The sequence below is a fragment of the Anser cygnoides genome, chromosome 2 (assembly GCF_040182565.1).
Source record: "Anser cygnoides isolate HZ-2024a breed goose chromosome 2, Taihu_goose_T2T_genome, whole genome shotgun sequence".
NCBI lineage: Eukaryota > Metazoa > Chordata > Aves > Anseriformes > Anatidae > Anser > Anser cygnoides.
Window position 1 is genome coordinate 81168861 of NC_089874.1, and position 27637 is coordinate 81196497.

The following is a 27637-nucleotide window of genomic DNA, read 5'->3' on the forward strand; positions in this document are numbered from 1 at the left end:
CCACAGCATGGTACCAGCTCAAGGCTTCACAGGAACATAAGACAATTTATTTGGTCCTCACCTTGAAATGAAAGAGCAGGATGTGGAGAAAGGAGGCTGGAAGAAAAAATGAAATGTGTCTCTGTTCCTTCTCTGCACCACGTTTCCTGCCCTTTCAACTGATCTGACTATGCTGCTCTGCCACAAGCATGCCAGCACTACTTCTTATACAGACAAGAGAAAAAGGCAGGCCTGGATGAGAAACATGGGAAAAACCTCAGGGGAAAGGGCAGGAAGAAAAAGAAGAGTGAGGCTAATGAGCCCATGCAACCTTCTAGGAATCCTTAACCCCCAGAAATAGTTCTGGTACTTGCCTTTTTTGAATGTGGAAGCAGAAAGTTCTCCATTTTCCATTCTTCAAGCAAGAGGGAGTGACAAGCCATTTGGATAGGATACTCTGCTCAAACAGTTACGCTTTTCTCCTAGACACAAGTAAAATATGCAGCTGCAATCACCTAGCCGTTCTGGGAAGTCTTTGAGCATAAATTGATGCTTAGTTTGCCTAGGCAAAAAGGCTGGCCCCCAGTAAGGAGGGCAAAGTGGGGCAGACAACACATTAAGGACATAACAAACTACATAGTTTCATACATTTTTCTCCCAGCCTTGAGAATAGGAGAAGACATCTTGTTTGGGGATCTGACCTACAGACTTTAGTAAAATGATCATATATTCCTTATCAGTTAGTACATTTCAGTGCAACACCTTTTTTTTTTTTTTTTTTCTTCCTGTTTCACATACATTGGAATAAACAAAGACTGTAAAACACACTTCCAGGAAAGGAACACAATAAATCATATTTCTACTATATACTACACCTTGATATAAAGAATAATAGTGAAAAATCCTGACATAGCCATATATTATTTATGTGGTGCCTTCTGAGAATTCTGCACATTTTTTTTTTTTCACAATGTGCAGTGCTACTGCTCACAGATGTGGAAGAGCTGATACTTTCTATCATTGTTATAAGTGTGTGTGTGTGAGACAGAGAGAGTGGGTGTCCTCTTGCACACACATTCCTCAGGCTCTCTATTTGGATTCAGTTTGATGCTCCTTGTTTCTTCCCGTGGCAGATCCGCCGTGTCCATGTGCAGGGAAGCAATCATAATAATGACTGACATGTCATATGCTTGAACTGCTCCTGACGAGAGGCTGGGTTGAAGGAAGAGAATGTGAAGCTGTTAACCTATAAGAGCAGAAACCGTATATAGAAAGATGTAAGCTGGGTCGAGATGGCAATAAAATTAAGAGAAGACATGGAAAAAATACATGCTGGTATATAAGCATTAAACCTGAAGTCAATAGCATGTCATGAGATATTACCATTGCTTTAATGAACCCCAAAGTGAGCTTGATTTTTTGTTAGCAAAGGATCCAGCCTCAGAAATTTGTCGACTCTCAGCAACAGCACTTTCCTACTCCCTTCAAGAAAGATGAAATGCAGCTCAGTGCAGTGTGGCCCTCTCGTGTAATTCCCCTGAATGAGAACGGCAAACCTAGGAGTGCCATGTGAGGTTGGCTTTGACATACCTTTTTTTTTATTATTATTTTTATTGATGTGAGTTTCTGACTCCAAACATGAAGTCATGAAACTGAAGGCAAATTTGTAGCTCTCACAGTCTTGGCACCAGGATACAGGGGTGGGAGGTGTCCCTTTTCTGCAACATCTAATACTCCAATACCCTTATGTCTTTCCAGTATTATCACTCACAGAGTGAATGTAAATACTGATGGTACACGGCATTACACTGAAGCTCTTCTTTTTTTTTTTAAAAAAAAAAAAAACTATTATGTTTGTTTTTATACGCTGTTTCTTTTTTGTTGTTGTTTTTGGTTTTAGGGATGGTTTCATTCAGAATAATGGAGCACTGGATATTAAATGTGTGTGCCTGTAGTCCAATGAACTCAGTATGCTGCTCATCTTGTTACTATACTTAATCTAAATAACCTTTTTTATGCTCTGCTGGAATGGCATTTTCAAAAGGCTATATAGTAGTAAATGAGTGTATATGTCAGTAAGGATTTGCTAGACAAATCAAATCTTCCTGACAAGTACATTTATTCATTACTATTTACTACGCACTCCAGTTTGAAGGACAATTTTTGTGATCGGATCATTAACATTTACTGTCATTTTGGCAACATTTTCCAACTTTTCTCTTTGCCTCCCTTCTTGTCTGGTGTGTGCATAGCAGTCTGCCTAACAGAAGTTAGCTTTACAAGGATTATATCACCAATATGTTAAACAGATCTTTTTTTCCCCCCTGTCAAACTGGCTTATAGCACAGAAGGCTCTTAAGTATTAAAGCAAATGTTAAATACAAGGTTCCTAAGTGTAACATTAAGAATCCACCACAGCTACAGCCTTGATAAACAGCAGGGAATATTTTCTTACGAGATCACTACTTCTTGACAAGCACACTTGCATATTAATGTTTCCAAGCCAGATCTTCAGTAGATATAAATCAATACATTGATCCCAAACTGAAGGCCTGTCTCTGACACTGAAAAATACCATGCAATTAAATTAAGCTTCAATGTATTTTGGTCCTTTTTTAATTAATTTTATTGTGACTTCATTGAAATAAAATTAATTTCATTTAAGAGTTACTTAGCAAAAAGTCTAGGAGGAAAATAGGGAGAATTTTGCTCTTTGGAAGGACTTGTACACTTATCAAGTGTAACATAGCGAAAATGTTCATAAAACTGCTGTTGTGGGCAAATGCTGGAGACTGTGGGAAGCAGAGTCCAGGAGTAAAAGTACTGTGCTGAGGCAGATAGGACATCATAAGAGAAGAAGTGAGATCAAAGCTATTAAGAAGGGAGATTTATTCAACAAGTCACAGCACAATAAAATAAAAGAATATTAATCCAGAAAAATACCCTGTCTATAGCTGCAGGTTTGTTTGTTTGTTTGTTTTCCAGGAGCTCACAAATATGCAAGTACTCAAAGAAACCTCCCACAGTCAAAACTGTATCAGAAGCTTTTTTCCCTTTGGAGAATGGTATCTGTCATGCTACTGAAATTTCAAGGTATCTGCTTAAAGCCCATGCTACTGGCTCAGACTGAAAAAGGGAAGGAGTAAAGGGTACCTGAAGTGCTTGCGAAGTCAGTGGTGGGTCACCAGGATTTAGCTGAGGATTAAATTGCTCAAAGACAGACTGTGGTATCTTCAAAATAGACCTAATTGATTAAAAGAAAAACGCTAGAAACCCTGCTAGTGCAGCAGAGCTCCAAAGAGCAGACCAGATCTACTGCTGCTTCATGTCTCATAAGGGCTACTTGGAAAATACTGAAGCTTTGAGCACTATGACAAAAACTGGGGGGGGGAGGTGATTTTAAGGATTTATAGATTTTCATCTGAATTTCCTCCTTCTGATTGCCTACTAGACAATACTGATTAAGTTTCAGAGTATATGAAACAATAACAACAATAAAAAAGGAAATTCTCCAAGTAATTGGAAATAATTACAATAATTTAGCAAATTATAGTTGACACAAGAGTTTTTTTTAAAAAAAATCTTAGTTTTTGGTTTGTTACTCACATTTCTCTAGAGTTAAGCAGAAAGTCCAAGAGATGACATTTCATGTCAGTTTTCTCTAAGCAATCCAACGTTCCCTAAGCAGCACTGAGATCTGGCTACTCAATTGGCGTGCTATAAATAAATAAGGAACCTGGATGCATAGACAACATAACCCAGCTCTGCTCCCCAGGGCACCCACGGGGAGCCCTTGGGAAACTGGGAGTCCTGGCAGCACGGCTTGAGCCAGAGTCAACAGAAATGACTTTCAAGACAAACACAAAAATCTCCTTGGTAAATTAGTTAACACTGAGGTTTCCTGAGAAATGTTTTAGTAGTGACAAACTGCCATGTCCCACTAGAAAAGGAGAAACTTCACCTGAGGTATTTCTCACTGTCCACAGAGCAGTTCAGATCTCCAATTTCTAGCCAAGCTCGAAAGCAGGGCTGTTTGGAAGACCATCCTGCATTCTATAGGTCTGGTGTAGAGTGGGACAAAGCAGAGACACGAGGAACTCTGGGTTATCAGATTCTCAGTCTCTTTACTTACAACTGCATTTTTAATGTGAAAGCTTTTGCTCTATTATGCTGAAGCATCCCCCAAAAGCCATAAGCTTTTTTTTTTTTTTTTTTAATACTTTGCATGTCTGTCACCTTCCCCACTCCCTCAGATTAACGCAATACTGGACTCTACCACCAGGCGTGCAGGTACTGTTGCTGTAAGTACATTAGTCAGGGATTCATAAAGGAGGAAATATGATAACTGAGCAGGCCAGAGACAGCAAATGCAGGATGCTAACTTAATTTAAACAGTGTAAAACAACTCAAATTAAGTTTACAGGGCTACATAGGTTTAAACCAAAGATAAACAAGAATAACCCTGTAGACTGTGAAATACTGCCCACGGTAATATAATATAACAAAAATTAACATAATAGTCTGGGTGAAATTTAAGTGTCTGTAAACTGGCAAAGCTCTGCTTAAAATTGCTTTAACCCAATGAGGGAATGGTCTCCATTTTGAATTATTCATCCTGCACTGTCTTTCTATCCTTCTAGTCTCTGTTTGAGAACACACCCTGCAAAGACGCATGTGAGTAACTGCTGCTGGATAAAGCTTTCAGAAGAGACAGTGTTTCACCCTTTGCCCATAAGCACAGGAACACAGCATCAGACCTGTGTCGAGAGCACTCACCCTATCAACTTGCTTGCCCTTGATTTCTCATTGTTAGAGTTTCAGTAATCCTACGTAGGCTGACTGCTGACTTTTTTCCTTTTTTTTTTTTTTTTTCCCTGGGATAAAAGTTATTTTCCTTTTAACTGCAAAGGGACTTACTGTGGAACTGTTCAAAAACAAACAAGCATAACATATAGACAGCAATATAGCACCTATATAGTACTGCATCTATATTGCATCCAAGACAGCGTCAAGATATTCCATATGAAGCCCTTAATAATCTTCAGCTGCCCAGATTTATGCAGACACAGCCAGAAAAGCATGTTTGTATTGGTCTGATCTTTGTGTCTAGGTCTACCCATAATGTCAATAGACTTAGGAACCATGCCACACTCCAGATTTCTCTTGTGGTTTCTTGTTTTTTACTCTACAGCATCACCAAAATATTAACATCAAGCCAAATGTAAGCTAAAAATACAGCAGTGCTTTTAAGACTTACTTTGCTAACCTTATCTTGGAAGTATGCAGGATGTGGGCTATATCACTGCTATTTAAAAGGCAAAAATGATACAGGGCCTTTCTGACTTCAGAAGGGTACAGTTTGTTCCACTGAAGGAGAAGTGAAGAAGAGGGAAAAAAAATAAAAATAATAAAAAAAAAGGATACAACATCTATGGGGGAAACTATCTACAAGCAAACTATCTTTGACTTCTCAAGGATTTTAAAATTTCACAGTTCTGTTTCGTGCTTCATGGGTTGTGCATCACGTAGTCCCACAGATCTTCAAAATTAAAGAGGCTCAGGAGCTGTTGTACTTACTTGGTTCCAGGCAGTTGCTGTTTACGATCAGGGCAGGCAGCTCCATCTGCTGCCTTCAAACAGGGCCTAGAAACTTCACACACTGAGTTTGGAGCTGTCTCTGATTCCCAGTCTATCATTTGACAGCAGGTTCCCTGTTCTTTCGAAACCTGGCAGAAGAAAAAAAAAAAAAAAAAAAAAAAAAAAAGATGCAAAAATGCAAAATGCATTTATGCATTTCAGGTTAAAAGGTGGGATTGTATTGTGTGACTGAGCTGCTGCCTGTGGTGAGCTGGAGAACTTTTCATAAAAGTAAACCTTCTCCCTGCAAGCATTCCTTGGTCAAAAATGGCAAGTAGAAATACTGGAGTCTGCAGTTTGGAAAATTAAGTTGCACAGCTTGGCAATTAGTATTTCATAAGATAATTAGGTTTTAAATAATAGGGTGGAAGAGGATCAGGAGAAGGGACAAATAAAAGTTATCTTCCAAACAAACTGCCAGAGGCAGCAAATCAATCCAAAGTGCAATTATCCAGCAAAGACAAATCTACCCAAGAGATAATGGGAACGCCAGGCCTTTCTTTCCCCACTGTTTCTCTCACAGTTTCATTCTCTGTGAGTCTCTTACAGTTTTGTTTTACTTTCTGTTTTAGAAAATACATGACAGCGGAACATCCAGCTGCTTATGGAAAATTCAATAGCTTTTGTGATTTAAATCAATACGATGTAACAGGTGGTTGTTTTGCTATTCACATTTGAAAAATCATTGCAATTATAATTCCGCCATAATAAACTGTTCTTTACATTCACAGCTACTGAAAATTCTTGCTCAGTTGCCAATTTTCCTCACATCCCTGGTAGTACCAGGTCTCTGATAATCCTCTCCCACTCATACTAAAGTTTCTTGGCCTAACTTAAGACAGCCATTGCATCAGCTTTCTGGGAACTGTCATCACTGATTCTTGACGTCTTTGTTTGTGAATGTTTCAACTGGTTACAAAACCACAGTTTCATGGTTTACCTGGCTCACACAGTGCACTGACAAGTCAAGATTTAGCTTTCTGGTCATGTTTAAAGCTAGGGATAACCAGAAGCAAAAGGAATGACAAGAATTTTTCTAAGGAATTCACCAGTTTTCTCAAGTTAAAAAATATCTTGTTATTATTTTGGTTTACATTTTATTTCCTGTTTTATTGCCCAGCTGGAATTAACACTCAGGCCTTCCCATGACTTACAAATTAAGGATCTATAAGTTAAAAAATTACTTGGGGTGGCTGTAAACTGTGGTCCTATAATTAAGAACGTTATATAATTTAGGTTGAGACAAATACCATGCAAACCTACCACATGCAACAAAATGTGCTTGGATGTTTTGGGCCCCTCGCTACAAGAAGGACATCGAGGTACTTGAGCAAGTCCAGAGAAGGGCAACGAAGCTGGTGAGGGGTCTGGAGAACAAGTCTTACGAGGAGCGGCTGAGGGAGCTGGGGTTGTTCAGCCTGGAGAAGAGGAGGCTCAGGGGCGACCTCATCACTCTCTACAGGTACCTTAAAGGAGGCTGTAGCGAGGTGGGGGTTGGTCTGTTCTCCTACGTGCCTGGTGACAGGACGAGGGGGAATGGGCTGAAGTTGCGCCAGGGGAGGTTTGCGTTGGATGTTAGGAAGAACTTCTTTACTGAAAGGGTTGTTAGGCATTGGAATGGGCTGCCCAGGGAGGTGGTTGAGTCGCCATCCCTGGAGGTCTTTAAAAGACGTTTAGATGTAGAGCTTAGTGATATGGTTTAGTGGAGGACTTGTTAGTGTTAGGTCAGAGGTTGGACTCGGTGATCTTGGAGGTCTCTTCCAACCTAGATGATTCTGTGATTCTGTGATGTATCCTTCTGCTGTGCTGTGTGCCTCCATTATATCATTTCAGACTAATATAAAAACAGGAATTGGTCTGATTGAAACACAAAAACCATATAAGAACATGTGATTTTTTTTTTGTCTTTCTACCTTTCACATGTGGATTTCTAAATCATTTTGACTCATCCTGCATGTCAGAAATGTACGTCTGAACATTTTGAGGGGGTTTGGGGGAACTTTTTAAAAACAAATTACTGTAATTTATTTGTGACATGCTTTGGCAACCTCCAGCCCCAGTGTAGCCGATTCCCACTGTGTCTTTGAAAACAAAAAAAGGATGAAAATAATGAAGAATAAAAACAAGCTATTGTTGAAGCCCCAGTATAGAATTTTCCAAAAGACAATCAGAGGCTTATTGTGCACACACAGTACAGTACTATTGCTACATGACATACTATTTTTTTCCTAGTACAGACTCTCAATAACAAGATGAAAGCTTCAACCTTCCTTATCTGTGAAGGGTGCAGTTGCGTGTAGATTGAGCATCCCCACGAGTACACACGACCTCAAATCACTGCAACAACCTGAAAAAATTAAGATACCCTGTTGGTATCAATAGGGTTGATACAAGCTCCAAGACTGGGGTAGGGTGATTGGCATCTTGTGAATTTTCTTTTTTTTTCCCTACTTAATTCATCTGCTTTATTTTGTATACTTTGTATGCAGCTTAGTTGAATAATTTTGTACTCTTCTATTTTTGAGTTCCAGAGTTTTATGAACACAAATTTCCCTCTTTAATTCAGTGTGGTACCAGATTCTACCAGTCAATACTAGGTGTCAGTATAACTAAAGGCAATTTGACCTAAAATGTAACATTGTAGTTTAGGACCAAGGTCTCTCTTAAACACAGCTACTTATTAAAAGAAAATATTGTTAGACTAAGCCAAACTGGTTTACAAATACCTTTGAATTCCTTCTTTTCAAAGAGCCGTGCAGTTTATAAACATATACAGGGGTTAATTTTTAAACCTAGAGGTTAGAATAATTTTATGTACACAGAGGACTTACTTTCCTTCATAAACTAAACAAAGTGTTTCTTTATTTTATTTAACCTTCTACAATTTTTTCTGCTTTCTTTCAGTGAAGTGATTATTCATTTTGACCATGTTTATGCCACCATCAGGTACTATTTTTATCTCTGTAAGGCTTATTTTCAGCTTAACCTACGGGTATGGTGTTTGGTTATAAATCCTTCTATCCGGAGAGTCCAACAGTGTCTGAGTCCTAAATACTTATACTTATTTAAGCTTTCCTGTCCTCCCAGACTATATATATAAAAATAAATAAATGAATAAATAATAACATATTTTTTTAAAAAGGATAATATATACTTCAGATGTAGGGCTGTTGTTAGGATTCATTAGTAATTATTTAAAGACAGGTACACCAATGATTTAGCACTAACCTATAACAATGTGTAACTTCAGAGTTTAGGTTTCACTGTGCATTTCCTATCAATGGGATAGCTAACAATGAACGGGTATCTCAGGCAAGATGTTCTCCAGCAAATGTGTGACCTTCTGGAAGTACATGACACCGCGTAATTACCTACAATTTCTTCACCTCCACAGCAAGACCTCTGCCATTGCTGCTGGAAGTAATCATACAGTGTATGCCTTAACATACAATCACACACCGAACATTAACTGGTTCATATGTCATTAGGCACAAACAATGTTTAAAAGAATACCCCAGTAGATATATGCACATAGGTCCTAATTAAAGACTTCACGGAGCACTAGACTGGGACGGACAGGCTTGTAAGTAGTGACCATGTAGTGTTTGGACAAGAAAATTTGTCAATTTGTCAAGAAAATGAGGTCAAAAGTGTAATGGACATCAATCTGCACATCAGTGAGACTATTATAACCTGCAGCTGAAGTTCACTTATCCAAACAGTTGTGGTTAATAAATTTACAAATGAAGTAGATTAATTATTTCCAGTTGCTGTAACTGACCTTCCTGAGAACTAGCAGTTAATGAACGAAATGGATTAGCGAACAAGGTGCAGAGTGAAGACCTCCCAGACAGGTGAAGCAGCACACAGTTCTAACATTTTTAAGAACCACTGGAAGAAATGACAGCATTTCCATGAGCACTGCAGAATCTCATTCCACCTGGGCCTTGCCTTCCCTTGCCTTCCCTTGCCTTCCCTTTCCCTTTCCCTTTCCCTTTCCCTTTCCCTTTCCCTTTCCCTTTCCCTTTCCCTTTCCCTTTCCCTTTCCCTTTCCCTTTCCCTTTCCCTTCCCTTCTCTTCTCTTCCTCTCTCTCATATTTTTTTAAACAACCAAAATCCCACAGTCAACTGAAAATCCTGTATTCAAAGAATGGCAGAAGAACTTGGTAAGGTGTCGATTATAAAAGCTTTCACGGAGTCAGATATTCATCCCCACTCTTCTCCTTATCCCCACACACCTCTGTAAGGGCATGTGTATTCTCTTTCTTATCCAGGTCCTTTATGAAGGGTTTTGCAGTTACGTTTATTTCATCTTTGCACACTTTTAAAATTAACTATTCCTTTTCCCATTAATATATCTGTTTCTTATTCTTCTCTTATGTCATTTGTGTGGTTTTTTTAGACCAAATATATTTTTCTTCTGACACTGGTTTAAGATTTTAGTTGTCTCAAACTTTTGTACAATGTCCTAGTAGTGTTTAAATTACTATAAATTGCTTGTCCATCCTAAGTCTGTAATATGTCCCAAGCTGCTAGAAAAAAAATCATAAAATCAAATTCTACCAAGCTTCACAAGTGGGAAACAAAGTATGAACTCTACTGATCATGTCTATATGCATGAGTATTCATACAGCGGTTATTAAATTCCTGAAATCTTGTCCTAAAATAGATTGTGATCAGAATACGGTCTCCAGCTTGGTTTGTTGAAACAATTTTTTCCCTTTGCTTCATTTAAGATCCAGGTTTGGAACTTGGCGGAAATATTCCTTGGCAGGCCATTATTGATAATGCTGCCTTGAATGACATCTGGGATGAAACAACTCAGATTTGATTACCATATAGCATACTATTCTCAGAAGTGTGAGGGAATAGTGTACACTCTTGGACATGATAGGAATCCCAGCCACAGCTGAATCTCAAGTATCAACAAAAAATTATGCAGAATCAACTAAGCTGCTTATTTAAATGAAGTATCTTTAATCTAAAGATGTTCTTCCTGTGCTTAAAGGAAGAAATGTTCTGGTATTTGTATGTCATGGACTGCTTAAAAATAGAGATGTGTAGGCTGTCAAATATTCTCGTGACAAAGATCTGATCAAGTAATTATCTGCAACAGATTTTGGGTCCAGTTTCTGCTTCCCAGACCCTTTTAGAAATCACTGGAGGTTGATTTTGGCAGGTTGTCAGCAGGAAAACAAGAGAATGAGTTGGGAAACATTAATAAAAGTTGAAAACAATAGCTCCCGAAGAATTTGAATTGTCATTCACATGCATGCAAAGAGGATGCCAGATGAGAAAATAAGAAAATAGGCTGATGGGAGATAACAGAAGACCAGAAAGAGGCACAAGAAAGTTATATTCAAGAACCTGGTATGAAATTTAAACTGATGTCTTTTTTTTTTCTAAGCTCTTACCAGGTGGCATCTCTCACAAACCCAGAGAGGGAGTTCTTACACCCTGTATCCACACACACATACCTGCTGTGTTTAAACACACACAGTAGAATAGATCCCCATTTTTGTCTGCTTTAACTGGGAAAATCATTAGGTCCCAACCGAGAGAGGAGGGAGCCTGTAACAGTCACTCAGAAAAGAGAAAGTCGAAACAGTGAGGAATGCAGCTACAGCCATTACAACCAACTAACTTCTGCTTGTCTAGAAAGGGAGGAAATCCTGGTATCTCATTGTCACAAACACTGCACCTTCCATTTCATCTGCTGCGTTACCACATGCAGAGGAAACATGCTCACAACCATGTGCAAATATGAGATTCTTAAAAGAGAAAACACATGCTTTGAAGAAGCTGTTTTCACTCTGCAAATTTTGAAGAGTTCTGACTTCCTTCACTGAAAAGTCAACAATAACAAAAAAATAACATCTTGCTTTTGCAGTTTTTCTCTTTCCTTATTTTTTCCTATTTACAACTAGCAAGGAAATAAGTAAACAAACAGATAAATAAAATAAAATAAAAGTTTTTTTTTTAAAAAAAAAAAGAACCTGAATATCAGCAAAATGATTAAAAACAAACAAACAAACAAACAAAAAAAAATTAGTTTTTCTTCTTCTAAACAGCTTTTCTCTCAGTAAATGTTGCTCATCTTTACACATATCAACATCACTGCATAGCAGAAAAATACAGTAGAAATGAATATAAAATCATGGTCTCCCTGGTCGGGCAAAATTCTGAAAACTGTTCATAAATTATCACCAAATTCATATCTATAACTTTTTTACAGCTATAATAGTTTACATTTCAGTACAATATCTAAGCAAGCTAAATAAAATACATTTTATTTAAGTCTCAAGAAAAAATAAAAAACAACCAACCAACAACAACAAAAAAAAAACATGCTCTAGCTACCAGAGCAGAGGATTTTCAGCCTAAAGTCACTTTGTGTCAGAGTAGCAAAAAATGCTCAGAAAGTTATCAAAGAGTCTGGAACTAAGGATTTCATGTAGAAGTACTAACAAAAATACCATTAGTCTACATAAAAATAGGTCTCCTATGCCTGAGGTGAATGGTTTAGTCAGAGAGCCTTTCTCCCACCAGAGCACCTCTCCTCGTTGGCTCCTCTGCCACTTGGAGGAGGAATTGATTGCCAATGCACACGAAGCTCCTGGACTGCTTATGTTCTGCTGTACTGTCCCTCCAGCAGATATTGGGGTAGTTGAAGCTCCTCATAGAACCAGAGCTTGTGAATGTGAGGCTGCTCCTTTTTCGTTTATATTTCTAAATGTCATGCTTCAATGTTTATACTTGTGTTGATATTAACCAATTAATAACAGTTCAAAGTTACATGCTTCTGAGATAAACAGGCCACAAAATTTGAAAATAAAAAATTAAAACATTAAATATTAAATTCTTAGCATGCTGAATTTCAGGCTCTGAGTTTGTGGGCCAAGGAAACCATCCTTGAAAGGTTGCCTGCTTAACATTAGATGTACAGTTCTTATTTCTGCTGCTGAAATTGTAGAGCTGCCTTATTATTAAAAAATGCAGGCATACAGCAGTGTTTGCTCAAACTTTTGTTCAGGAAAGCACATCCTCTGTACTTTCCCAAGACTTTGTACTACACTCTGAATGCATCTAAATGGAGGTCTTGATGATACTGCTATGTTTTGTGACCTAATTATCTCCAGGGGAAATAAATAAATAAAGCAAAGCACAAAGAACTGTTTTTCAAAACCAGACCTTAGAATCACCTTCTCTATTTTTTCCCTAAATAAGCATGCCACAAAAACATCACAGTATGCTAGATCAAATTTAATATTTTCTATGATCCTTCCCCTCATGTTTTCAGAGCAATTTTTCTGACTGATGGAAAATATGTAGTAATCAAGTTATCTTCATATATCTTTTTTCTTTTTTTTTTTTTCTTTACTGACTTTCAAAATAAAGGAGGAAAGATGAGGAAGCTCTTAACTTTTTAAAAATCTTTCTTGTAAATTTCCATTACCAATTGTAGAAATTATGAAGTAGCAAAAGAACGATGATATGAACAATAGCTGTAGCCTGCCTGAAATCATGAAGAAACGTTTTGCCAAATTCCTGATGAGCAAAAGGATGTCTCCAGATGAGTCTTCTGCAGGACTTGATTCATTGTTGTACAGGTAGCTCCAAGATTATTCTATCTTCATGCCAGAAAATTTTGTTGTAATTACAAGGTTATTGTCTAGGTGTAATACAGATACTAGCAAGATGTAAACATCTTGGTTTCTTCTCTGAACTGTGGAATTTTCATCCATCATTTATTCTAAAATGGTACATACAACTACATTTCTGAGACTCTCTCTCTCTTGTCTGTAATAATCAAGTAGCTGAGTTCCGCTTGTCTAAGTTGGAAAGGACAGATTTCACAGTCAGCTTCTCATAGAATCATAGAATGGCTTTGGCTGGAAGGCACCTTAAACATCATCTATTTCCACCCCCCTGCCACGAACAGGAGACCTATCTTTAATGTCAGGCAGAGAGAAAAAGTTAACAAAACTTAGTATCTAGCACTAGACTCAATTCTACAGAATGTAAAGCAGTAATACTAAAAATCACTTTAAAAGGCAGGTAATCAGAAAGTTATCACACAAGCAGGTGAGCAGGTGCTTAAACAAGACACTAGGTAAAAGTCTGTAATCATACCAGCAACATCTGAACAAGCTCTAAGTTTCTCTTAACTCTTATCAAGAAAAAATTGTATATACTACACTGACTTAAATGGAATTAGTTCCAGGCAGTGGAATGTATCCAATGACATTAGTATATTAACAATACTTCAAAAGAACATTTTTAAGACCATTTTTCTAAGAATTGTAAAAAATTTTGTTTACTCCTTTTATTAACAATAATCTTTTGAAGTCTTGTCCTCTGCTTATATTAAACAACATTCATTTTTAAATAAGAAATACAGGGTATTTAATTTGAAAAGTTTATAACAAAGACTAACTAATCTTGGAATACTGAGCATAAAAGGATCAGATTTTTGATTATGTAAACCCTGCTATTGTTTCTTCAAGTGCAGAGAGAGCCAAAAAATAAGTAACTACAAAAGAAAGAGTTGTAAGGATAAAGTTTAGTTTTCTTCTCAGGGTGCCTGAATAGAATATGATGCTAGTTAAAAAATAAAAAATAAAAAATCAACATTGCCAGGTTGGCTCCGCTTAAGGAAAAAGCAAAATATCCAGTACTATGAGTGAAGATGGGTGTCCCGTTTCTGCAGCCACCAAAGTCCCCTGCTGTTACTCACCAGCAGGGACACACTTGCTACCTGGTGTAACAGTCTGTGTAGCCTACATACGCAAGACACTCCATTAATTTCTATTAATTAACCAGGGCAAACAAATTGGTGGATTGATCAGCTTGGGACTCTCGGCATTTATGTAGATATGGTGGTACATTCACTGTATCACTCTGATCTGGGAACACTTGAATAGGAATAAAAATGGCACCTCTATACATGAACATAATTCTTGCATAGTGGAGAGGATGTGCTGAATTCCTAGAAAATACATTGACAGAAAAACAGGAGCTTCTTATTTTTATATCTAGCACGGCATGTTGGGTACAATGACTGAAAAATAAATTGTACAATAAATTGATGCACACATTAGACAAAGGTTATTTTATGAAAATACAAAAATCTATAGAAAATGAGAACTTCAGAAAGCTGAGAAAAACAGCGAATTGTAGAGGGAGATCTCCAGACTGCATTCACTATAGGTAAAGACATATTTTTTCACTTGACAGTGAAATTAATTAAGGCACATATTTCTTCCCTATATCATCAGATTTACAGGCATGTCCAGGCAGCATGGATCATGTAGTCTGTGAATAGCCTTCACAGCTGGATTTTGGTAACAAAACATTCAGGTGAATAACGTGACTCATAAAATATGTGAGTAATATATACCATGTATCAGTTCTGGGTAGGAGAGAAACCATTTTCAATTATTGATAGACATGTTCTCATTCATTTTCATATATTTTCCTGTGTATGTAATCATACAAACCAGCATGCTTGTCATATAATATTTAAATTAAAAAATATAGCGGAAAAGGATATCTGCTAATATGATTTGTAATAAAATTTGTTAGAAAGCAGCTATTGTAGAGAGTAAAGGAACATTAAAATTTTAATCTTGTTGTTAATAACATCAAATTTAATTAAGTTATAGCCTGGGAATAACCAGGATGGCCATCTTAGATCACAGAACCAACTGAAGTTCATAAAACTCTAAAATCAGTGTACTTGGGAAAAGTTTTCTTCATGGCTTCTCTTTCAACTGCTTCCTTTTTTTTTTTTTTCCTTAATAACAGCCATTTTGATGGCTGAAACTCTCCCTTTGAATATTTCTTCCCTTCCATTCTCTTCCCTTTCCCTTCCTCCCCCTCCTTTACAGTGATATCAAATACCTCATTCAGTTTTGATAAGGAAAAAATGGTATTCAGAAAAGGTAGAAAGGAATCAAAATTTTTTTTTTTAAAAAAAGGCAAAATTAAGAAATATTTCATATTGTCTTGTTTAATTTAATAAATATAATTACATAACTTTTTTTTAATCTTTTTTAAAGTTATTTTAAAATGTTGCCACCAGTTCCCATATTAAATCTGTGCCTAAATACGGCAATTCATGTAGCATCACACTTACGCTATGCCCACAGACTCTATTTCGTTTTGCCACCATGTCAGCAACTGTAAATTGCAACAAGTAACAGTGTAGACAACTGAAGCATTTGGGGATTGATTAGAACTACTCATGCAAGGTCTAGATAACTCATGGTTCAAAACATCATTTCCCCTTAATTTCTGAACACTTGGTTGCTTTTCCTGCACTCTGTCCTCACTGTGCTGATGTTGGCAGTAATGGCTAAAAATATAATAATAATAATAATAAGGAAATTATAAATAATGCCGGAGAAGCCCCTTCTTTAAATACAAGTTTTGAGGAATCCTAGTAGGATTGCATAGCCATTTTTCTTCTCTGATTTGCTGTGTTCGTGTAGTTCCTATGTTTACACTGCCAGCTAGAGCAATCAAGTGCCAAAAGGAAGGATTCTGTAAATCTTTTAACACAGATAAAAAGCAGCATGTTATTTATAGAGATGAAGAAAACCTGCTCTGCCCTTTTCCATATTGAATTGTGAGATACACCAACACAACAAGCTCTGCTCTTGTGTAGTACCTTTCTCACAGTATTTCACCACATGTATTTTTACTTTTGGGATGGGTTCCTCGCTGGTTCTTGCTGACCCCTGCCATTCCCTGGATCCATCTAGAGCTCAAGCACAGCAAATCATGTACCACTTGCCAGGGCAAAATGGATCTGAAAAAGACAAACCCACCTAAGGATAGCTGTGAGGGTGACCAGCCAGGAGGTAGTTTTTTTGTAATGCTGGCACCAGTCTTCTCTTTCCCAATTGCAGCGTATCTTTAAAGTCATATTTGGAAATCAATACAAAATTCCAGTGGGAGAAACATCACTCTCCCTGTGCTCATCACCCAGATTTTGAAACCTCTGATATTGTTTATTGCATAACAGCAACCATAAAAAGGTTATCGTACTTGCCAAACAATTATTTTGTATTTATAAATAGTGCCTTTTATCAGCATTCAGAAGAGGACACTAATTTGCATATTTCCCCATGTTTTATGGGAATGTTAGTTTAACTGCTTTAAAGGCACATTCATCAAGTCATTCCTTTAGCTCTGGTATGGCTCACAGCTGCATGATATAATAACTAGTCAACCTGGGGTAAAGGGTTACCATAACTTAGGATCACATTTTGGGCAATCAGCTCATCCATCCCTTCCAGCATTTATGCGTATACTTAAACCTGTCACATGGGGAGAACATTGCCACATTTCAGCAAAAGTTTATTAACTACTATTCTTCAGTTTAAATTAAAATACGGACTCACTCAAGGTTCTTTCCTCACACTTTGGAAGATGTAACTTCCTACAGTCAGGCTTGTTTATGGGCCTTACCATGCCAACTTCTAATAACACTGCTTATGTTTGCTATGTTCGCAGCCACTTTTAATGTTCTATTTTAAATACTAAATGCAGGTGTTTAGTTCATTTGAAAATTAAACACAAGGGATATAGGGTAATGACAAATGAAATTGTATAAAATTGAAGAGATATCTAGTCAGCACAAAAGGAATTAAGGTTTAACCCTGCATTATTTAATTAACAGTCCACAGGAGGGGTTAATAGATGTTAATAATATTATGAGCTATTAAGATGAAGCAATCTGTCCTGTTATCCAGAAGGAGGACTGGAAGACAGAAAGCTCAATATTATCCTCCTGGCCTTGACAGAGGACCCGAGTGCATTTTTAAGCAGAGCCTTTTCATCCCATCTTCTGAACTGCCCAGTCACTCAGATAACTGTGTTTTGGGGTTGGGGTCCAACCAAATTTTTCACTGGCTTTCTCTGAGGCCCTGAACATCCACCACAACAGATGTTCCAGCAGACTCAGCTACCCTGAGCTCACAGAAGTTGTACTGAGAAACAGCTTCTGTCTTGCACACAGTGTCACTGCAAGACGATGCAGCCAACAGGATCATCTCCTCTTCGCCACAGGGAATGAGGGTATCCAGGGCTCCTGCTGAAAACAGGTCACCTACACCAGCTGTGCACACCACCGGTGAAAAGTCACTGAGCAAGTTGGAAAGAGCATGTTTAGCTGTGTTTCCTTTGGATTATTAATGTAGCTGTGCTAAGATATTAATAACATTTCATCACTGGTGGTCCCAAACTGCTGTGCTAGAAAGGTCAACTACATAAAGAATTAATAGCAAAGAGCAACAAAACCTACACTCAACTCAATGAACCAATCAGAAATCGCAATGCTCCAAGCAAATAAATATCAACTAATTTTAAATGACAGGCATAAACATATTAATTGGGTTGTATTTGTTTTTAATATTTTTCTTTAATTGCAGAACTGCATTGTTAGATTTTTTTTTCTGCTCATATTTTCCTTGATATTTGAAGAAACTGCAAAGGACATTATGGTTCAGAATGATTTTCTAAATGATTTGGATGTCCTCTTCCTGTTCATTTCAACAAATAGTGTCATCAAAATCACCCTGATATCTCTGATAAACTCAGGTTTTGAAACGTTGTTTTCATAATACCTCAAGAACAGAGTGCATCTACACTGATGTTTTAGTTCAGATCAGGAGTGCACTTTTGAAGCAAATGGCTCCGTCATTGCCATATACCACATTTTGTTTCACACCGTGTAGTGGTCCAAGAGTAAATGAATAAGTTTGGATGAAACTGATCTAGAAGATAATCACCAGGAGCGTAACTAACCTGGTCCACATTCTAGTCGTCATTTAGTCAACAGGGCCAGACTAGGTCTAGTCTGCAATAACCTTCCGTCCCCCAAAACATGTGTAACATGGACCTTGAAATCTCACCATTAGTAAGTCCATTTCAGAAACCCAATCTTATTGTGCATCAGTACATGCTAACACAGACAGACCATGACAAATCAGCCTGTTCCCTTGGTCCATAATTTATGAACTGTGTTATTCATAAAGATGCAGTTCAAGACCGCTAGAACAGGAAAGCATTTGTTGATGCTGTACAAAGGAGGGGAAAAAAAAAAAAGAGAGAGAGAGCAAAGGGAGAAAAATGATCTTTAGAACAACTTCAGGAGCTAAGTAGCAGCTAATAAAATTTTGTCTTCCTCAAATTTCATTAACACAAAATGGCAAGTTCCCCCACATAGTAACCAAGTACGTTATATTTGCAAAAACAGCTGCTGCACAAACTTAAGTCCATTGTTTAAGCTGTCCACACATCTGAAAACCCTCTCACTAACATACTACTGTCAAAGAAAGTTGCCTGGCTAGCACTGATTTCAAGCAGACCCTCTACAACAAAGCCACATTACCAGTTCCTAAACCCACATAACCCACATAACTCTGTGGAGGTCTTTTTTTTTTTTTTTTTTTTGTCTTCTGTGTGCAGTGCACAAATGCATTCAAATACAGAACAGCACAAAGGAGGTCCAATCCTTTCAGATAGTTTTTGAGTTCAGTGTATTTTTAAAAGTGCAATGTCTTGTCAGGTTATTCTGCATTAGCTTTATTATTAGACAAGATTTAAATGGCATGTTTACTTAAAATACAGATTTGCAGTAATAGAACAAAGCTACAAACAGTTTAAATGAAAAATAAATTATTAAGGCTGCTGCTAACAATTCATCTTTGCAAGCTTTTGAGGTTCACTAATTAGCCTCGAAAATCTGTCCCTGAGCTGGCACACTCAGGAGAAGTCTCAGAGCTCTATTTTAGCTTTCTGCTATTGTTGACTGCAAATATTAGAGACATGGAATAGACACATAGCCCAGGACGGGTGGGGTCTCCTTGCATCTCAGTTTCTCTTTGGCTGCATTTTCTCTGCTATGACTGGGCAATGGAAGACCTCATGGTAATGGAGGGGATTAAGACATCTCCTTCCTCTGTCAGTCTCAGAATATCTTGATTAACATTTCAATCACATCTCTTAATTAGCACATTCCCAGCATAAGCTTCAGCTGCTTTCCTCTTTCAGAAGGTTCTAAAGATACATAGATAAAATTGCACATTTCATACAGCATATTATAGGGAATATTAAGTACAGTGTTCTTCACACTGAACTCATTGCTGTTTGCTCTCCATGAACACTATATAAAGAAGACAATATTACTGTAAAAGGTGACTTTTGGAATGGAGTGCTTACACTAAGTAACATCCTCTTCCCTGAAAATATACCTTTTACTTAAGGATATAATCATAGGGAATATATATACTCATGAACTAAATGGTGCACTTAGAAATTTCATTGTTTGTAGTCTAACTATCTTGAGTAGTCACTGGCACAGTTTTTGCCTAGCAAATGAGTCTTTTCCCAAACATTTCTTGGGTACAAACTGGGAATCAGCACAAAGCCAGAATTGTTCTCCACTTGTGTCCCCAGTTGGTAGTTTAGTTTTTAGCAGCCTGCCTGGAAGACGAGAGTATTCAGCAATATGAAGGGCTCCAGGCTGTGCCAGCTAAATCCCGAACAAGAAAGCGAGACCTGGCACTGTTCAGTTTACTAGCACAGATGTAGCCACAACATCCCAGCATTTCTTTAGCCCAAATGAGGCCAGCAGATGACTCAGGAATTTATCTGAACATCATCCTTCGAATGACGAAGAAGCTTTCAACCCAGGAGGCTATTTCTTTGGTTTACACTGTGAACTCTGACACTGATTTGTTATCTTAGTTTCCTTTGTGAGAAGAGGCTGTTGAAAGAGATGCTCACACTAGGTACACTTCTATCATCTCTTGGAACTAACCTCAGATGCACTTGGAGCAGCAGGTGAACTTGAAGCATCTAATACTGGATGAAGATTGCCTTTTTTTTTTGGGGGGGGGGGGGGAGGGGAAGAAAGCTTTTCAACACCATAGCACCTTGCAGTAACAAACAGCTTCTCAAGCAACAAAACCCTGGAGATAATATTCTGGGAAGACCTAAAAGTTGTCTTCAGGCAGTTTACAGGATGTTTGCTACAGAAAGACACTTAATTCTGGGATATTGATCTGGAAGTTATAGAAGACAATTTCTAATCACAAAATGAACAACTTAAAAAAACAGCACCACAAAAAGAGTAAATAAAGAAGGAAAATGACACTGGAAGGTAATCTGAAAGATTGATTTTGTTCTTATATCTTTAAATATTTCTGCAAAGAGTTGATTGTATAATTATTATATATAATTATATTATACATTAAAATTAATATATTTCCATATACAGTTATATTTATGTAATTACATATTTATAATGTTAATATCAGGAGGATTTGTGATGTGCAGCTAAATCCCTGTGAAAAACTCTAAAAATACTGGACTAGCCTCTTTACCTTTCTTATTGCCAAATGACTGGACATTAAATAGGAGGCAAACTTCCCTTCTCAACCTGCCTCTCTCAAAAATTAGATGAAAAAAAAATATCTTAAAATGCTAAGAAATTAATGTATTTTATTTTAGTGCATGTAACCTTTCCTCTTACTTTAGTTTCCTGGTTCTGCATTTGTGATTTAAATGCATTCCAGTAGAAAATGTGTGATTATCACAACAGATCTGTGTGGAAAGGAGGCTTAGAACCAAAATTATGACCATTCCTTGCTAGGACATGTCGAATGCTGGAGGTAGAGGCCCAGCTACATGCAGATACGGGCTTGGCAGAGCAGACATGAGAAGAGCATAGCTGTTGCAAAATGCGAGTAGGAACAGCGAAAAAACAAGCTATATAAAGTGGTGAAAAAGCAGTAAATGTACCATAAAAGAAGCAGAAGCAGAATCCTGTCCATGAACAGATGCTGAAACAGAAATGAACTTTGCTGCAAAGGCAAACAATGACAAAAGTGCAGTCCTGTGGACATAAGGGTAGAAATCCAAATGAAATCAGCATCTCATTCTGATCCACCCACTGTGCCTCCAAAGCACCCATCAAGGGGCAGTGCCCATCTGACTTTGTTTATAGCTTATCACAATGGGGTTGAAATCCAAACGCTGAAGCTTCATAATACGTTTGGACTTCAATATCCACAATCTCAGCTGCTGCATTTTGGTGTGTATTGCTTCCCCCGGTGACTATGTACATTCATATATATACACATACCTACTTGTTCACCAAAGAAATCAAAAGGACTAGATTCCATCCATCTCAAGAAATGCCTGCCATTCTCTAGCCTTTCAAAATGCATAATGCTGTATTTTCATAAGATACAAGATAGAACTCTAGTCCTGTTAAAATAATTAACAGAACTCCTATCGGCTTCAGAGGTATTATAGTCTGTCTTCATGTATCTCTCAGGCTCTCTGAAAATCTCTCAAAACAACCACCTTTTGCTTAGGGTTTTTTTTACCTCCTGCTTATTTGTTTGTTTTTGCCTTGTAATTAAAGCTGATCAACTAGTTTTCAGATAGAATAGTTTTCCATTCAAAAATGCTGGTTCAATCGCATCTTTTTTTTCCTGTAAAACATAGATAAAAAATTATTCAAGATTTTTGAAATACTTCATTTTGATAAGGTCAAAGTACCTTGTTTCAGTGACTGTTTTGATTTATGATTTTATGAACATTTATCACATCCAACAAAAATCTTATTAATCTTTAGCCAATAATAGAAAAGTCAGAGCAAGCCATAAAGAAATGCTTTACTCTTAATAAAATTAAGCAATTCATGGGACTCCTTACATATTTCTGAGGGAAATCATTTGGAAATGTCATCTTGTAAGAAACTGCATATTTTTGCCCCAATTTGAGAAGAAAGCCATTTCTGAACTAGAAAGAAAATTAGGAATTCCAGGTAGCTCAGCCCCTCACTTCAAACTCCCATGACTTCAGGAGAACCAAGAATTCATTTCACATTATTTGGAGTTCAATGCACTGTCTGTGGTTTATACAGGATGTTCTTTTCTAGTCAGGATCCATAATGAAGAGTTGCTTTCCTTGTTAGCAGTTAGAGCAATTTTTTCCCTTACAGCCGTATACAAGTCCAGTACTGACCTTCAGATTTGCCAAAGCAAAACACCTGTCTGAAGAGAAGCTACCAATGTATTCTGAAGAAAATTCAGAAAGGCAGTGGTGGAGGTAAAGACAGAGAATTAAAAAAAAAAAAAAAAAAAAAGGTCATCTTTGCCCTCTAAACATTTCCAGAGCCCTGCAACTGGAGTACACAAGAAGAGCATGTCCCTCCAGACTTGTGGAGCTACTTTCACTGTCTAATCCTGTCTCGTCCTGTGTCTAATCCTAAACTGTCTAATCTTCACATCTGTGGCTGAAACAGGGTGACTGAACTGCAAAACTCAGACTTTTGTAGTCCAACTTGGAGACTCCTAATACCGTGTCCTGAGTACAAATTATCCCACTTGCAGGAGAATTAGTTTCCATGGGTAAATACATATTTCCTTCACCTGTGGGTGCTTTCTTTCCCAGAAGAAGGAAATTCTTCATTATTGCACTAAAATTTGTTAACGTATTTGCTGTTTAGTGTCTTTTTTTAACATCAGGGAAACCCTCCCAGCGTGTGCAAGCATACCTACTCTTGGATTTTAGCAAAGGATATGGAATGGTGCTCTGCTACTTACCTTTCTGGTTATCCTCTTTCTCTATGCTGTCTGTATACAAATTTGAGTTTAGTTCAAGAAAACACAATGCTTTTTTTAGCGGAGATGGGACATTTATGTCAGTTGAAAATACGGCCCATGTGTTTGGACAGTAAAATGACAGCTTATTCTGCTTTAAAATTGTATTATACGCACTGTGCGTCATGATGTTTCACTGGATAGGCAAATGCAAGCACGTGAACCTCTCCATTCAGCCTGATGTCATGCTAATTATGAGGATGTATAGCACTATAAGCACAAAGTCTATTAACCAACCATAAGGGAGATAGATTTTCATTGACTGTAAAGATCTACGGTCTAGTATGGGTGATATTCTATGTTAACACCTCATTTTCTCATGAATGAAGTAACCTTGACTTAGAGAAAGACTTTGGGAAGCCTACACCTGAAGGCTGCCCCACAGCAGTGTTGCTTGAAGTTGACTGTACACCATCAGACAAATACACTTCAAACACAACCAATGTCAGCTTCCAGTGACTGCATCTCCCAAATTCAGCTTCTGCCTGGTTGTGCCACTCCTACATTGTAGGTGTGCATTTGCCTCTTCAGACACATTCAAGCTCATTGGTCCCTTAAAAATATTTTTCTACCTTCCCGTTAGCGAAAAAAAATATTTTAAAAAAATAACCATAATAACAGGTGAAATCAAAAGTATCAGGTGCACTCTGGTTGTGTTGCTGTCATTATCAGAGATTGAACTGTAGATAATTTTACATATGTGAGAGATTAGGTGCATGTCCTAAGAGAAAATGAAGGCTTCACGAGTCTACACTGGAACTACGTGCTCCTGCATGCATTATGTATTGAGCTTTGTGGAAGAGTATACTAAATCAAAACTCTAGAACTGTTTCAGTTTCCTGTTGTAGACAAAAGAAAAAAAGAAACATTTTCTTTCTGCTGGACCAGTTTCACAGATTTTGAACTTTTGGCTTTTTCCTAGCTGTTCTTCGTTAAGCAGGAGAGCTTCTGTGATTTGGAAAGACAGTGCTAAAAGGGAGACTGTAGTCATGTTTGTGTGCATGAGTGGTATTTCATTAACATATATGCAAAAGTATTAGAATATAATAAGTAGGACCTTTTTTTCTTTTTTTTTCCTGTGGCATACTTAGTGGCATTAATGCATTTTTCCCTATATTGCTTTCTCTTTACATTAGCTGTCAGTGAACTATCTAGGAATTAAGTTTTGCTGACATGAATATTCATTCCTTCTGTTACCTCTAGTGGCTTTGGATCAAGCCCAGAGCATAGTTTCAAGTGTATGTGCATGAATATTTACAGGTGCCAATTTTTATATCCACATTTGCAAATACTGCACTAGAAGTGGTTTCTTCCATTTCTAGTCATAAACTTGACAGTGCCATATCTCTCTTTTGACCTATCACAACAGCTCCAATCTGAAATGATGATTATTCATGGAAGACTGTGCATGATCAAAACAGAGTTAAAAAGATTTGCCAAAACAAAATACAGTGAATAATTGTGAATAATCAATTCCAGGAAATTACAGTCTGAGAGCAGGCTTTCCACAGGCTTAAAAGGAACATCAAGTAAATTCTTTGTCAGCTCTTCTCAGTATCCACTGTGTCAAATTTCTTACTGCAAAACAGTTCACAAAATCCAGCATAATCTTTAAAGTGCATCAAACTTCTGACTTTACATTTGTAAAAGGAATAAGCAGCATAAAACTCAGATATGGCATTACCCCCATTGCTCTCTCTCTGCTGCCCATCATTCACAATGGGTATGCAGCTTTTCTGAGGGCAGCATGTACATATGACAGCCTGAGATAATGCCACCAAGGCTGGAGCTGAGCGCAGTTAGTTTCATGACTGATAAAGCAGACTACAAAAAATAAGTATACAGACAGCCACAGGGGCACTAAAAATAGCAAGGGACTGGAGGAGAAGTAACTTTTTGTCTTGTCTCTCAATGCCCACCAGCAAATGTGTTGACTTTGAAGAAATTTAGTACCCATGAGATTGCTAGTGTTAAAAGTTTGATCTGTCTCCTGCGTATGGTAATGTCACTGCAACAGTCCCAGGGAAGAAGATCCGCTGAGTTTCTCAGATAGAGGAATACACAATTGCAATGTTATAATAAACCTTTATAAATTAAGCATTTAATTACAAATAGGGAAAAAGAAAAAAGAAAATTATGAAATTAAACTTGGCGTATGTTTTTCTTTGGTAGTTTTCTGTGTTATTTGTTTTTGTTTTGCTTTTTAAACTATACTCTCCACAGTGTGGTGTTCTGTTATGAAGAGAGAAGGTAAGAACTGGCTTTCTGTTGCTGGACAGTTTCCAAACCTGCAGAACTCTCCTTTTCAAAGAGGATTTTCCCTCTTCTGTAAGCAACTGTCACACTTAGAGCTCGGAGAAAGTGGGCAGAGGCCTGACTCTTCCACGGCTTAAACTGGTTTTGTAAGCCCATGGATGTTAGTAGATTTTTTCCATCTGAGCACAATCCTGATTTCAAAGTCCATCTGTCATTTACAGCAAGGACAGTGGCTTCTGGATTCATGCATCTGAGTCTCTGCTATGGCACTGAGAAGCTTCATGCCTTCAGGCAAGTCACTTAAACTCTCGGTGTTTCAATTTCTCCTTCTACAAAATAAGTATAAATAATGTTGCTCTCACTGGGGTGTTTTGAGGTCAAATTCTGATCTTGTTTCAGCAAAGCTAGGAACAGCACTACTGCAGCTGATGGAATTAGGCTAGAGTAAAATCACCGCAAGTGCCTGTCACTGTAAAGTGCTTTACAAACTACATATTATGCAAAGTGATGAACTGCAACTAACTCAGAGAAAAAGGAGGCAGAGCAGCTGGTGCAAGGGGCTAAGCACCGTGGTGCGGAGGGCTGAAAAAATCCAAGGATCACAGGAGGAATGCTTAATTCGATTAAAATGGTAATAGCATCTTTCTAACTGCTGTGCAGGGAGACAGGCAGAGTCTTGGTGTTGAGATCTTATCGGAGATCTTTGCACATCAAACAGCAAGGAATTTGGCTCAGAAGGAGGTTTTTTCCCTTTGGAACTGCTGTTCTGCCACATCTAAGGCTAACACCTGCATTTTGCTTAAAAAAAAATGAGGTTTTAGATGTTGCTGGCACTATGAACCTCTAGGAATGCTGCAAAATGTGGCATTTCTGGTCACCCCCAGCCCGCTTTACATGGGCCACACACACCCCTCCATCTCTCCTGCCGTGCTGCACCAGTTTCCTTGGCCATTCCCTGTGTCCAGCTGCCCACCCAGAGCCCACCCGCTCTCCACTTCCCCTTCTTCCATTCCCTTTTACGGCTGCTCACCTCGTCTCTGGTCTCTCACTTCCTTCCCATTGCACATTCACACATCAAAACATTCACAGTTTTTACAGCCACGAGCCAGGAATAAAGGGCATGACAATTTGGTCCACTATATTCTTTACCAGCACAATTTCTGGTGCTTTCACTCAGCCTGCCTCAGGCATTACTCCCTGAGATATTAGTTGTGATTAAATAAAAGAGCAAAGTAATACTGAAACATTTGGGGAGAAGAAAAAATATAAACCACATATCAAGCACTTCTGGCAGCACACAAAGCAAATTGCAGGTAAATCTGAGTTTGAAAATCAACTGCTTAAAGAAACAACCATAATTAAAAACAAACAAACCACCTTGTGTTGTAATTGCAGCTGTTGTCAATTAATCCAAAGGAGGATTATTTTCTCTTATTTTATGTGCACAAACATCCATAAACATGCACACACCTCTCTTAAAGCAGCTTCCTTGCTTTAACCTTCATTTGCTCTTCACAGCTGGAATAAATGGTTAATCTCTCCAGAGATCATGCATGCTATTTGTTATTGATTTTATAGCTCAATAACATACTAGGGGTGTGAACAGGTTGGGATCAGATTAGGAAACAACCACTTAGAAGCAGAGACCAGCTGTGCACTTGTGATAAATTACATTTTTTCCCAATGAATTTTATACCTAGTTATAGTCGGTTTACAGGATTTAGCACCATATGGACTGCCTACTAGTGAGGTAACAACCCAAAACACATAAACCTTCCACAGCAAAAGAAGCAACCTGTAGCTGGAGACTTTTCTTTTAGAATAGTGTATCATAATCATGGATTTGGAAAACATGAAAAGTTTGGCACATACCTCTGTGACTTGGATTTATCACAGACACTGAGGCTGTATAAAACAGAAATACAGCAAATGGCAAAAGTGATTACATCAATATGCAGAGAACTTGGTACAAAGGAATTCTAAATACAGGGCTCTTTTTACAAATGGCTTTCTTGGTTTTAGAGCTGTTAAAAAGAAATCTCTGTAAGATCCATACAGGGGAAAAAAAAACCTTGAACTGT

General features: G+C 37.8%; 1 long non-coding RNA gene across 2 annotated transcripts in view; it reads right to left on the minus strand.

Annotated features, from left to right (window-relative positions):
* Positions 1 to 741: 741 nt before the first annotated feature.
* Positions 742 to 27637, minus strand: part of LOC136790135 (uncharacterized) — a 151897-nt gene continuing 125001 nt past the window's right edge. For both annotated transcript variants that reach the window (XR_010829496.1, XR_010829495.1), the window contains 2 exons: positions 5557 to 5705; positions 742 to 1225 (listed from right to left, as the gene is read on the minus strand). This is a non-coding gene — a long non-coding RNA (uncharacterized lncRNA). The remainder of the gene's footprint in view (positions 1226 to 5556; positions 5706 to 27637) is intronic.